Here is an 11,990-nt window from a genome sequence, read left to right on the forward strand (position 1 = left end):
TTTGGGAAGACATAGAAGTAGGACCTTATGTACCCACCATGGTGGCTGGAAATGCAACAATAGAAAAACCTAGAGAAGAGTGGACTGAAGATGAAAGAAGATTAGTGCAGTACAATTTAAAGGATAAAAACATCATTACTTCTGCCCAAGGAATAGATGAATATTTTAGGGTTTCAAATTGTAAGAGTGCTAAGGATATGTTGGACACTCTACAAGTTACACATGAGAGCACTACTGATGTTAAACGATCTAGGATAAATACTTTAACTCATGAGTATGAATTGTTTAGGATGAAGACAAATGAAAGTATACAAGATATGCAAAAAAGATTCACACATATAGTTAATCATCTTGCATCATTAGGAAGAAGATTTCCAAACGAGGATCTCATAAATAAAGTGTTAAGATGTCTAAGTAGAGAGTGGAAACCAAAGGTAACAGCCATCACAGAATCTAGAGATTTGTCTATTATGTCTCTTGCCACACTATTTGGAAAATTACAGGAACATGAGATGGAGTTGCAAAGACTAAATCAACATGAAGAAAATGATAAGAAGAAAAAGGGAATTTCTCTTAAAGCCTCATCTTCAATCCAAGAAGAAAGTGTTGAGTGTTGGATCGAGTGGCCTCAAAATAATTAAGAAATGGGGGTTGAATTAATTATTAACGTGTCTTGACTAATTAAAAATTTATCCTTCTTAATGTTACTAGATTCAATTAGGCTTTACTAATAAGTTATGAGAAAGTAAAGAACATAAATAGTAACTTAGAAAAAAGTAAAGCGGAAATAAAAGTACACAATAGAAAAGTAAAGAGTGTAGGAAAGAAGAAGACAAACACAAGATTTATACTAGTTTGGCAACAACCCGTGCCTACATCCAATCCCCAAGCAACCACCGGTTCTTGAGACTTCCTTTAACCTTGTAAAATCCTTTACAAGCAAAGATCCACAAGGGATGTACGCTCCCTTGTTCTCTTTGAACAACCAAGTGGATGTACCCTCCACTTGAACTGATCCACAAGAGATGTACCCTTTCTTGTTCTCAGTATAACAACCCAAGTAGATGTACCCTCTACTTGTACCACAAAAGATGTATCCTCTAATGTATTAAGACAAAGAATTCTTAGGCGGTTAGTCCCTTGAATCTTTGTAAGGGGAAACAAAAGATATCTCAGGCGGTTAGTCCTTTGAAATCTTTTTTTTAAAGGGAAGAGGAAGAATCAAAAGAATTCTCAGGCGGTTAGTCCTCTGAATCTTTTGGCAAGAGGGAGAAGGGAGAATCAAAAGAATTCTTAGGCGGTTAGTCCTTTGAATTCTTTTGGCAAGAGGAAGAGGGAATGAAGAAAAAGAATAGCACAAGTTTTTTGCCAATGAACTTTTCTTGAATAAAGAAAGTATTGAACAAAAACTCTTAGAAGAATGTTTTGAATGATTGAAAGAAATCTGAAAGTTCTCACTTTAAAATTCGTGTCATGATCACATATTTATAGCCATTTGATGGCTCTTGAAAAAACAAGTTAAAAGTTGTGACTCTTGGCAATTTCTTCAAAACTAGTCACTTTTTAAGAGTTGTGACTCTTTTGAAAACTAGTCACTTTAAAAGTTGTGACTCTTTTGAAAACTAGTCACTTAAAGGTTGTGACTTTTGAAAAAATCTTCAGAAACAAGTCACTTTAAGAATTATGACTTTTGGTAATTTATTTTTCAAAATAAGTAACTGGTAATCGATTACCATCATAGTGTAGTCGATTACACATCAATAGATGTGACTCTTCATGTTTAAATTTAAAATCCAACGTTTAGAAACACTGGTAATCGATTACAAGTATTGTGTAATCAATTACAAGTGTTTGAAATGATTTGAAAATGTTTTACCACAAGTTGTGACTCTTGAAATTTGAAATCTAGCGTTTTAAAACATTGGTAATCGATTACATGATCATGGTAATCGATTACTGCTTTGTAAATCAGTTTGAAAAGATTGTTGGCTACCGGTAATAAATTACTGCCTTCTGGTAATCGATTACCAGAGAGTAAAACTCTTTGGTAAAAGATTTTTCTCTTTGAAAAATTCTCTTGAACAAAATTGTGCTATTCAATATTTTGAAAAACTCTTTTAATACTTATCTTAATTGAGTATTCTCTTGAATCTTCACTTTAATTTTGATTCTTGATTGAACGACTCTTTGATTCTTGACTTGAGTCTTTGGCATCATCAAAATAAACTTGGAAAACTTTGCTTCCACAATCTCCCCCTTTTTGATGATGACAATCCTGAAATCAAGAGAATACATGCAAGTTTTATTCTATCGTTCATTCATATCTTTCTCCCCTTTTCTTTTTGAATTTATGCTTAATTTTAAAGCTTTGAAAATATAATATCTTGATTTCTAAAATACCCATTTTCTCTCCCCCTTTGGCAACATCAGAAAGCCAAAGTGCATAAAATAAAATCATACATAAATAATTTTTTAAAACATACATAAAGCATAATTTGAATAACGTAAAGTTTAAATACATACCACTTAGTCATATATCATCAAAATAACCAAGTTTAAACACATAACACAAATAACTAAGTGTAAATAAGTAAATCTAATTACAAAGTTCAGTCATAACTAATTAAGTACCAAATACTTAAAACATAACCAATGTTCAGAGAATAAATAACTAACACAATGTCATAAAAAAATAATCATAATGACTTTTGTGGTGTGTGACTCAAAATCACATATGGCACAAGTGGGAAGACTTTAAGAGATGCTGTCATAACTGAATTCAGTTATGATAACTGAATTGGTTTTGGCACCAAAGCATAACTAGAGTGTGTGTATATATATATATATTCTTGATCATGTAATGGAGGTGTGTGGTGGTTTTGAGAGTGGCTGAAAACAGAGAGGCAAAATCAAAGTTGTTGCAGAAAAACAGAGAGTTCAATAGAGAAAGAGAGCTAGGAGATTGAGAGAGGTTTTTGAAAAGAGAAACCAAGAGAGATCAAAGCTAGCTGCTGCATCTATTGAACTTGTAATTTCATGATCAATGTGATGATGAGGAGCTGCACTTTCCCGTGGATGTAGGCACATTGTACTGAATCACATAAATCTTTGAGTTCTTGTTCTGCTGTGATTGCTTGTTGTGCTTTCTATTTTCTTTTTTGATCTTGTGAAGGTTTAAGAGTTGCATAACTTATACAAAGAACCAACAAGTGGCGCCGTCTATGGGAAAAAGAATCAAGATCAAGAAAGATGGGAACAACAAAGTACGATATTGAGAAGTTTTCATGGGAAAATGACTTCGGGTTATGGAGAATCAAGATGGAAGCAATCTTGATTCAACATGGCTGTGCAGAAGCTCTTAAAGGAGATGAAAGGATGTCTAAATCTCTAAGCTCAAAGGAGAAATTAGAGATGATTGATAGAGCAAGAGAAGTGCAATCATTCTATGCCTTAGAGATAAAGCTTTAAGAGAAGTTGCAAGAGAAAAGACAGCAGCCTCAATGTGGTTGAAACTGGAGTCATTGTACATGACAAAGTCCCTTGCAAATCGACTATGCTTGAAGCAACAACTGTACACCTTCAAGATGAAAAAGTCAAGAACAGCCACTGAACAATTGGCTGATTTCAACAAGATTCTTGATGATTTGGAAAATATTGAAGTAAAGCTTAAAGAGGAGGATAAAGCTCTCTTGCTTCTGAATTCCTTACCAAAATCCTTTGAACATTTCAAGGATGCAATTCTTTATGGCAAAGATCAAGACATTACCTTAGAAGAAGTCCAGACCTCCATAAGGACCAAGGAGATGCAAAAACAGCAAGACTCCAAATCTGAGGATAATGATGAAAGCCTGAATATTTCAAGGGGAAGGAGTGAAAAAAAGGGAACAAGAGGAAAGAAGTCCAGATCAAGGTCAAGGGATTCAAAGAATGGCCAGAAAAAAAAGTTCAAATGCTTTAATTGTCACAAAACTGGTCATTTCAAAAAAGACTGCCCATACAAGATCAAGAAAGGATCTTTGGACTCTGCTGACATTGTCGAAGCCTCTGAAGGTTATGAGAGTGCAGGTGTTTTAGTAGCTTCTAATACCAAAACACAAACAGAATGGATTATGGATTCTGGATGCTCATCACAACAGCCCGAGAAAGGACTATTTTGAAACCTTGGAACTGAAACCAGCAGGAGCTGTACTGCTAGGAGACAACTACCCCTGCAAGGTACAAGGCATTGGAACTGTGAGATTGAAGATGTTTGATAATAGAGAGTATCTACTGAAAAATGTAAGGTACATTCCAGAACTCAAAAGAAATCTTATTTCCATAAAAATGTTTGATGATCTAGGATATTCAACTAGAATTTTAAATGGTGTTCTTAAGATTTCAAATGGATCTTTAATCATAGCTAAGGGTAACAAGAATAAAAGTAATGGCTTGTTTATTCTTGAAGGTTCCACGATTGTTGAACATGCATCGGTAGCTAGTAATACATTGATTGATAAAACAAAACTTTGGCATTTGAGATTAGGTCATGTTAGTGAAAGAGGATTACATGAACTTGAGAAACAAAATCTGTTAGGTGGTGATAAACTAGATAAACTTGAATTTTGTGATCATTGTGTGCTTGGTAAATCCCATAGAATAAGCTTTGGCACGGGTATTCATGTTTTCATCTAAGTCCTTTGAGTATGTGCATTCAGATTTATGGGGATCATCTAGAGTGAAAAATCATGGTGGAAGCTCATACTTTCTCACCATCATAGATGATTTCTCAAGAAGAGTAAGGCTGTATGTTTTGAAAAATAAGTCAGATGCTTTTCAAAAATTCAGAGAATGGCATACTCTTGTTGGAAATCAACTTGGTACAAAATTAAAAGTTTTAAGGACTGACAATGGCCTGGAGTTTGTTTCATAGCAGGTCAATGAATTTTGTAGGAAAATAGGCATCAAAAGGCATAAAACAGTCCCTCACACTCCACAATAGAATGGTTTGGCAGAAAGAATGAATAGGACCATTTTGGAAAGAGTGAGGTGCATGCTTCTAAGTGTAGGACTGCCAAAGACCTTTTGGGGAGAAGCTGCAAATACAACAACATATTTGATTAATAGATGCCCTTCATCAACCTTAAATTTCAAGACACCAATGGAAGCTTGGAATGGTGAACCACTTGATTATTCAGGATTAAAGGTGTTTGGATCACTGGCCTTTGCTCATGTTAAACAAGGAAAACTGGATGCAAGGGCTGTAAAGTGTGTGTTTATTGGCTATCCTGAAGGAGTTAAAGGGTACAAGTTGTGGAAATTGGAATCGGGTGAGACAAGATGCATCATCAGCAGAGATGTAACCTTTGATGAGAGCAGAATGGCAATGCTAAGTAAGGAGCAGAAGGATAACAACTCAAGTAGTGAGAATACCAATTTTGAGGTGGAGCATTTTGAAATTTTAGATCATGGCAATGGAGATGCTATTGATCACACTGATTAAGGAGAAGCTGGAGATAATGAAGAGCTAGTTACTCAGCATGACTTGTCCAATTATCAATTGACTAGAGATAGAGAAAAAAGGGTGATAAAGCCTCCAAAGAGGTATGGTCATGCTGATATTATTTGCTATGCCTTGAGTGTTGCTGAGGAGATTCAAAATTCAAAACCTAAGACCTGGAGGGAAGCAATTGAAAGTGAAGACAGTCGGCTGTGGCTTCAGGCAATGAGTGAAGAAATGAAATCTTTGAGAAAGAACAAGACCTGGATACTTGTGGATCAACCCAAGAAGCAGAAGGTTGTTGGATGCAAGTGGATTTTCAAGAAGAAAGAAGGCATTCCAGGAGTAGAAAGGCCTAGATTCAAGGCAAGATTGGTAGCAAAAGGCTTTACACAGGTTGAAGGAATTGATTACAATGAGATTTTTTCACCAGTTGTGAAGCATTGCTCAATAAGAATCATACTTGGTCTGGTAAATCAATATGATTTGGAACTTGAACAGTTGGATGTTAAAACAGCTTTTCTCCATGGAAATCTGAAGGAAACCATTTACATGAACCAGCCTGAAGGTTTTGAAGAAGGGGAGAACAAGGTGTGCTTGCTGAAAAAATCTTTGTTTGGACTAAAGCAAAGTCCTCGAATGTGGTACCTCAAATTTGATGAGTTCTTGATCAGATATGGCTTCATTAGAAATAGATATGACAATTGTGTATATATCCTGAAAAATGGAAAAGTGTGTGTTCTTTACCTTATCTTGTATGTGGATGACATTCTCATAGCAAGTGCTAATAAGGAAGAGATTAGGAAACTCAAAGAAAGCTTGAACACAAAATTTGAGATGAAAGATCTAGGATCAACTAGAAGAATACTTGGGATTGATATTCATAGGGATAGAGCAAAGGGTGAATTATTCCCGTCCCAAAGCAATTACCTCAAGAAAGTGGTTGAAAGGTTTAGGATGCATCTAAGAAAACCTATTAGCACACCACTTGGCCATCATACAAAGCTATCTATTATTCAAGCACCAGAAACAGCTGAAGAAAGGTCTAAAATGGATCGAACACCCTATGCCAGTGGTGTTGGAAGCATAATGTATGGAATGGTTTGCAACAGACCTGACTTGGCTCATGCTGTAAGTATTATAAGCAGACTCATGGGAGATCCTGGCAGCGCACACTGGGAAGCGGTGAAGTGGACACTAAGGTATCTAAATGGATCTTTGAAAGCTGGATTAAGGTACAAGAAGACAACACATGAGGCAGCAATCACAGGCTATGTAGATGCAGATTTTGCAGGAAATGTAGATACAAGAAAGTCCTTAACTAGATATGTATTTACTTTGTTTGGTACAACAATCAGTTGGAAAGAAAATCAACAATCAGTTGTTGCTCTTTCAACAACAGAAGCAGAGTACATGGCCCTAGCTGAAGGAGTGAAGGAAGCAATCTGGCTTAAAGGTATGATTAATGAACTTGGAATAGCATAAGCCTGTGTCACAATTCATTGTGATAGTCAAAGTGCCATTCACTTAGCAAATCACCAAATGTATCATGAGAGGACAAAACACATAGATGTGAAACTACACTTCATCAGAGATGTGATTGAATCTGAGAAGGTGAAGGTGGAAAAGGTTTCAACAGAAGAAAACCCGGCTGATATGTTCACAAAGTCCCTCTCTAGTGTCAAGTTCAAGCACTGCTTGGACTTGATAAATTTTGAAGATGCCTAAAGCAAATTGGTAGAAGTGCAGCCCTGAATCGCAAGATAAACACTCGCTGATTTGGAGTCAAGGTGGAGATTTGTGGTGTGTGACTCAAAATCACATATGGCACAAGTGGGAAGACTTTAAGAGGTGCTGTCATAATTGAATTCAGTTATGATAACTGAATTGATTTTGACACCAAAGCATAGCTAGAGTGTATATATATATATATATATATATATATATATATATATATATATATATATATATATTCTTGATCATGTAATGGAGATGTGTGGTGGTTTTGAGAGTGGCTGAAAACAGAGAGGCAAAATCAAAGTTGTTGCAGAAAAACAGAGAGTTCAATAGAGAAAGAGAGCTAGGAGATTGAGAGAGGTTTTTGAAAAGAGAAACCAAGAGAGATCAAAGCTAGCTGCTGCTTGTATTGAACTTGTAATTTCATGATCAATGTGATGATGAGGAGCTGCACTTTCCCGTGGATGTAGGCACATTGCGGAACCACATAAATCTTTGGGTTCTTGCTCTGCTGTGTTTGTTTGTTGTGTTTTATGTTTTTTTTTTTTCCTTTTTGATCTTGTGCAGGTTTAAGAGTTGCAGAACTACAAAGAACCAACAACTTTCAAACACAATCAAATATAATCAATCATTAAACATTTCAAATTAAATTAATTAAATTAACAATCAAGTAACTATTCACAATAGTTTCTATTCAAAAAAATATATTCAAATTTCAAATTTTTAAATTTCAATTTGAAATTTGAAATTTGAAATTTGAAATTTGAAATTCCAACTTCCAACTTCCAACTTCAACTTCCAACTTCCAGTAACTTCTACTTCCAACTTCCATTTTCAACTTTCAACTTCCAATAACTTCCACCTTCAACTTCCAAATTTTAATTTCAAACTTCCAACTTGTTAGACACAATCACCAAAGACAATAAAAAAACTTAATAAAAAAAATCAAAATCAAATATAAAATATAATCAATCAATCAAACTAACAAACACTAAATATCAATCAAGCAAAAACAAACACCTTAATAAAAAAAATAATCAATCAATCATGTATATTCAAATTCTTTAAACTAAATATAGTTAATTAGCCTTAGTAAATTTTAACATAATAAAATTTTTTGGAATTATCTTCAATTAGTCACAATAATAAAACTTAACTGAATGCAGTAATCAAACTTTGAGATAGTTCAGATGTTACCTCTTTTTGAGATATTTCTGATAATGTTGTCGAGAGGATGATTTCTGGAAGCTTTTCACTCTTTTGGAAGATCATTGTTTGCTTTAGTTTCGTAGTCTTGAGAATCCTCATTGCTTTCATCTCTTTTCCTTTTAGAATCCCTTTCATGAGTATGCATCTCATCTAAGAAATCTGAAACATCATCTAACACATCCTTTCTTGGAGAAATAACATTAGACTCATCAAAGAAAACATGAATGGATTCTTCAATAGTCATAGTTCTCTTATTTTATATTCTATATGCTTTACTATGCAAGGAATAACCAAGGAAGATTCCTTCCGGGAAAAAAGAAGAGAATTTGAGGAGGCCATGAATCTTGATGTTGTGAAACTTTTCTCAAGATACCTGCTCTGATAGCACTTGTTGGATCGAGTGGCCTCAGAATAATTAAGAAAGGGGGGTTGAATTAATTACTAACGTGTCTTGACTAATTAAAAATTTATCCTTCTTAATGTTACTAGATTCAATTAGGCTTTGCTACTAAGTTATGAGAAAGTAAAGAATATAAACAATAACTTAGACAAAAGTAAAGCGGAAATAAAAGTACACAGCGGAAAAGTAAAAAGTGTAGGAAAGAAGAAGACAAACACAAGATTTATACTGGTTCGACAACAACCTGTGCCTACATCTAGTCCCCAAGCAACCACCGGTTCTTGAGATTTCCTTTAACCTTGTAAAATCCTTTACAAGCAAAGATCCATAAGGGATGTACCCTCCCTTGTTCTCTTTGAACAACCAAGTAGATGTACCCTCCACTTGAACTGATCCACAAGAGATGTACCCTCTCTTGTTCTCAGTATAACAACCCAAGTAGATGTACCCTCTACTTGTACCACAAAGGATGTACCCTCCAATGTGTTAAGACAAAGAATTCTTAGGCGGTTAGTCCCTTGAATCTTTGTAAGGGGAAACAAAAGATATCTCAGGTGATTAGTCCTTTGAAATCTTTTGTTTAAAGGGAAGAGGAAGAATCAAAAAAATTCTCAGGCGGTTAGTCCTCTGAATCTTTTGGCAAGAGGGAGAAGGGAGAATCAAAAGAATTCTCAGGAGGTTAGTCCTTTGAATTCTTTTGGCAAGAGGAAGAGGGAATGAAGAAAAAGAATAACACAAGTTTTTTGCCAATGAACTTTTCTTGAATAAAGAAAGTATTGAACAAAAACTCTTAGAAGAATGTTTTGAATGAATGAAAGAAATCTGAAAGTTCTCACTTTAAAATTCGTGCCATGGTCACATATTTATAGCCATTTGATGGCTCTTGAACAAACAAGTTAAAAGTTGTGACTCTTGGCAATTTCTTCAAAACTAGTCACTTTTTAAGAGTTGTGACTCTTTTGAAAACTAGTCACTTTAAAAGTTGTGACTTTTTTGAAAACTAGTCACTTAAAGGTTGTGACTTTTGAAAAAATCTTCAGAAACAAGTCACTTTAAGAATTGTGACTTTTGGTAATTTATTTTTCAAAATAAGTCACTGGTAATCAATTACCATCATAGTGTAATTGATTACACATCAACAGATGCGACTTTTCATGTTTAAATTTGAAAACCAACGTTTAGAAACACTGGTAATCGAGTACAAGTGTTTGAAATGATTTGAAAATGTTTTATCACAAGTTGTGACTCTTGAAATTTGAAATCTAGCGTTTTAAAACATTGGTAATCGATTACATGATCATGGTAATCGATTACTGCTTTGTAAATCAGTTTGAAAAGATTGTTGGCTACCGGTAATAAATTACTGCCTTCTGGTAATCGATTACCAGAGAGTAAAACTCTTTGGTAAAAGATTTTTCTCTTTGAAAAATTCTCTTGAACAAAATTGTGCTATTCAATATTTTGAAAAACTCTTTTAATACTTATCTTAATTGAGTATTCTCTTGAATCTTCACTTTAATCTTGATTCTTGATTGAACGACTCTTTGATTCTTGATTCTTGACTTGAGTCTTTGGCATCATCAAAATAAACTTGGAAAGCTTTGCTTCCACAGAAAGTGATATGGAAGATTCAATTGACTTGGATGAAGATGTAGATCATAGTGTGTTTGTCAAAAGATTCAACAAATTCCTTTGGATGAGAGGAACTCAAAGAAGACAAAACTTCAAACCTAAAAGAAGGATTGAAGAATCATCCCAAACTCCAAGATGCTATGAGTGCAATCAACCCGGACATTTGAGAGTTGATTGTCCAATCTTTAAGAAAAGAATGGAGAAGTTCGAAAACAAGAACATTAGAGAAAAGAAGGCAAATAAGGCCTACATCACATAGGATGATAACGACTTAGAATCATCTAATGATTCTGAAAAAGAAGTGATTAATTTATGTTTAATGGGCAAAAACTATGAAAGCGACAAAGAGGTAATATCTTCTAACAAATCTATTTCTTTTGATGAGTTACAAGATGCATTTGCTGAATTACATAGTGAATCTATTAAACTTGCAAAACTTTCTTCATATAAGAAAACTATTTCAGATTTAGAGAAAGAGATTTCAAAGTTAAATAAAGAGTTAGATCATCTTAAGACTGAAGTGTCAATCTCTAAATCAAGTGATAAAGTTCATGCTTCTACTATGACTATTAAAAAAGAAAATTCATGTGAATGTTGTAGTAAATATGTAGAAGAAATTAAAAATCTAAAAAACTCATTTGCCAAATTTTCAAGTGGCAAAAACAACCTAGATATTATATTAGGAAAACAAATATGTATTTTTGATAAAGCATGGATTGGATATAAACCATTAAAACAACAAAAGTTTTATAAAAATTTCTTTTCTTCCACACAAAAATATAATTCTCCTTCCATTACATGTTTTTACTGTGGAAGAAAAGGGCATGACATATCTACATGGTATTTTAGGAAAAATTGCAACAATATTAAAATGATTTGGGTCCCAAAAGGATCCGTTGTTCACACTAACACCCAAGGACCTAATAAAGTTTAGGTACCCAAGTCACAATGTTGATCTTGTAGGAACCTTTGAGGAAAAAGTGGTACATAGATAGTGGGTGCTCAAAACATATGACGGGAGATGCATCAAAGTTCACACATATCTCTCCCAAGAAAAGTGGGCATGTAACTTATGGTGACAACAACAAAGGTAGAATTCTTGGAGTTGGAAAAATAGGTACAAATTCTTCAACCTCCATTGAAAATGTTCTACTTGTTGAAGGTCTTAAGCACAACCTGCTTAGTGTTAGTCAATTATGTGATAAAGGCTATCTGGTATCATTTGATTCTCAAAAATGTGTCATTGAACATGGACATGATACAAATATAAAGCATATAGGGTTTTGAGTCAATAATGTTTACATGATAGACTTAAGTAAAAAACTAGGTGATAATTAATGTTTTCTTAGCAAAGATAATGATCCATGGCTATGGCATAAAAGGATTGCTCACATTAACATGGAACACTTAAACAAATTAAGTTCAAAAGATTTAGTTGTTAGTTTGCCAAAACTAAAATTTAGAAAAGATAGACTATGCGATGCATGCCAAAAGGGAAAACAAACTAGAGTTTTCTGATAGGATAATCTGATTCTG

This window comes from Glycine max, chromosome 4, assembly GCF_000004515.6.
Source record: "Glycine max cultivar Williams 82 chromosome 4, Glycine_max_v4.0, whole genome shotgun sequence".
Taxonomy (NCBI): domain Eukaryota; kingdom Viridiplantae; phylum Streptophyta; class Magnoliopsida; order Fabales; family Fabaceae; genus Glycine; species Glycine max.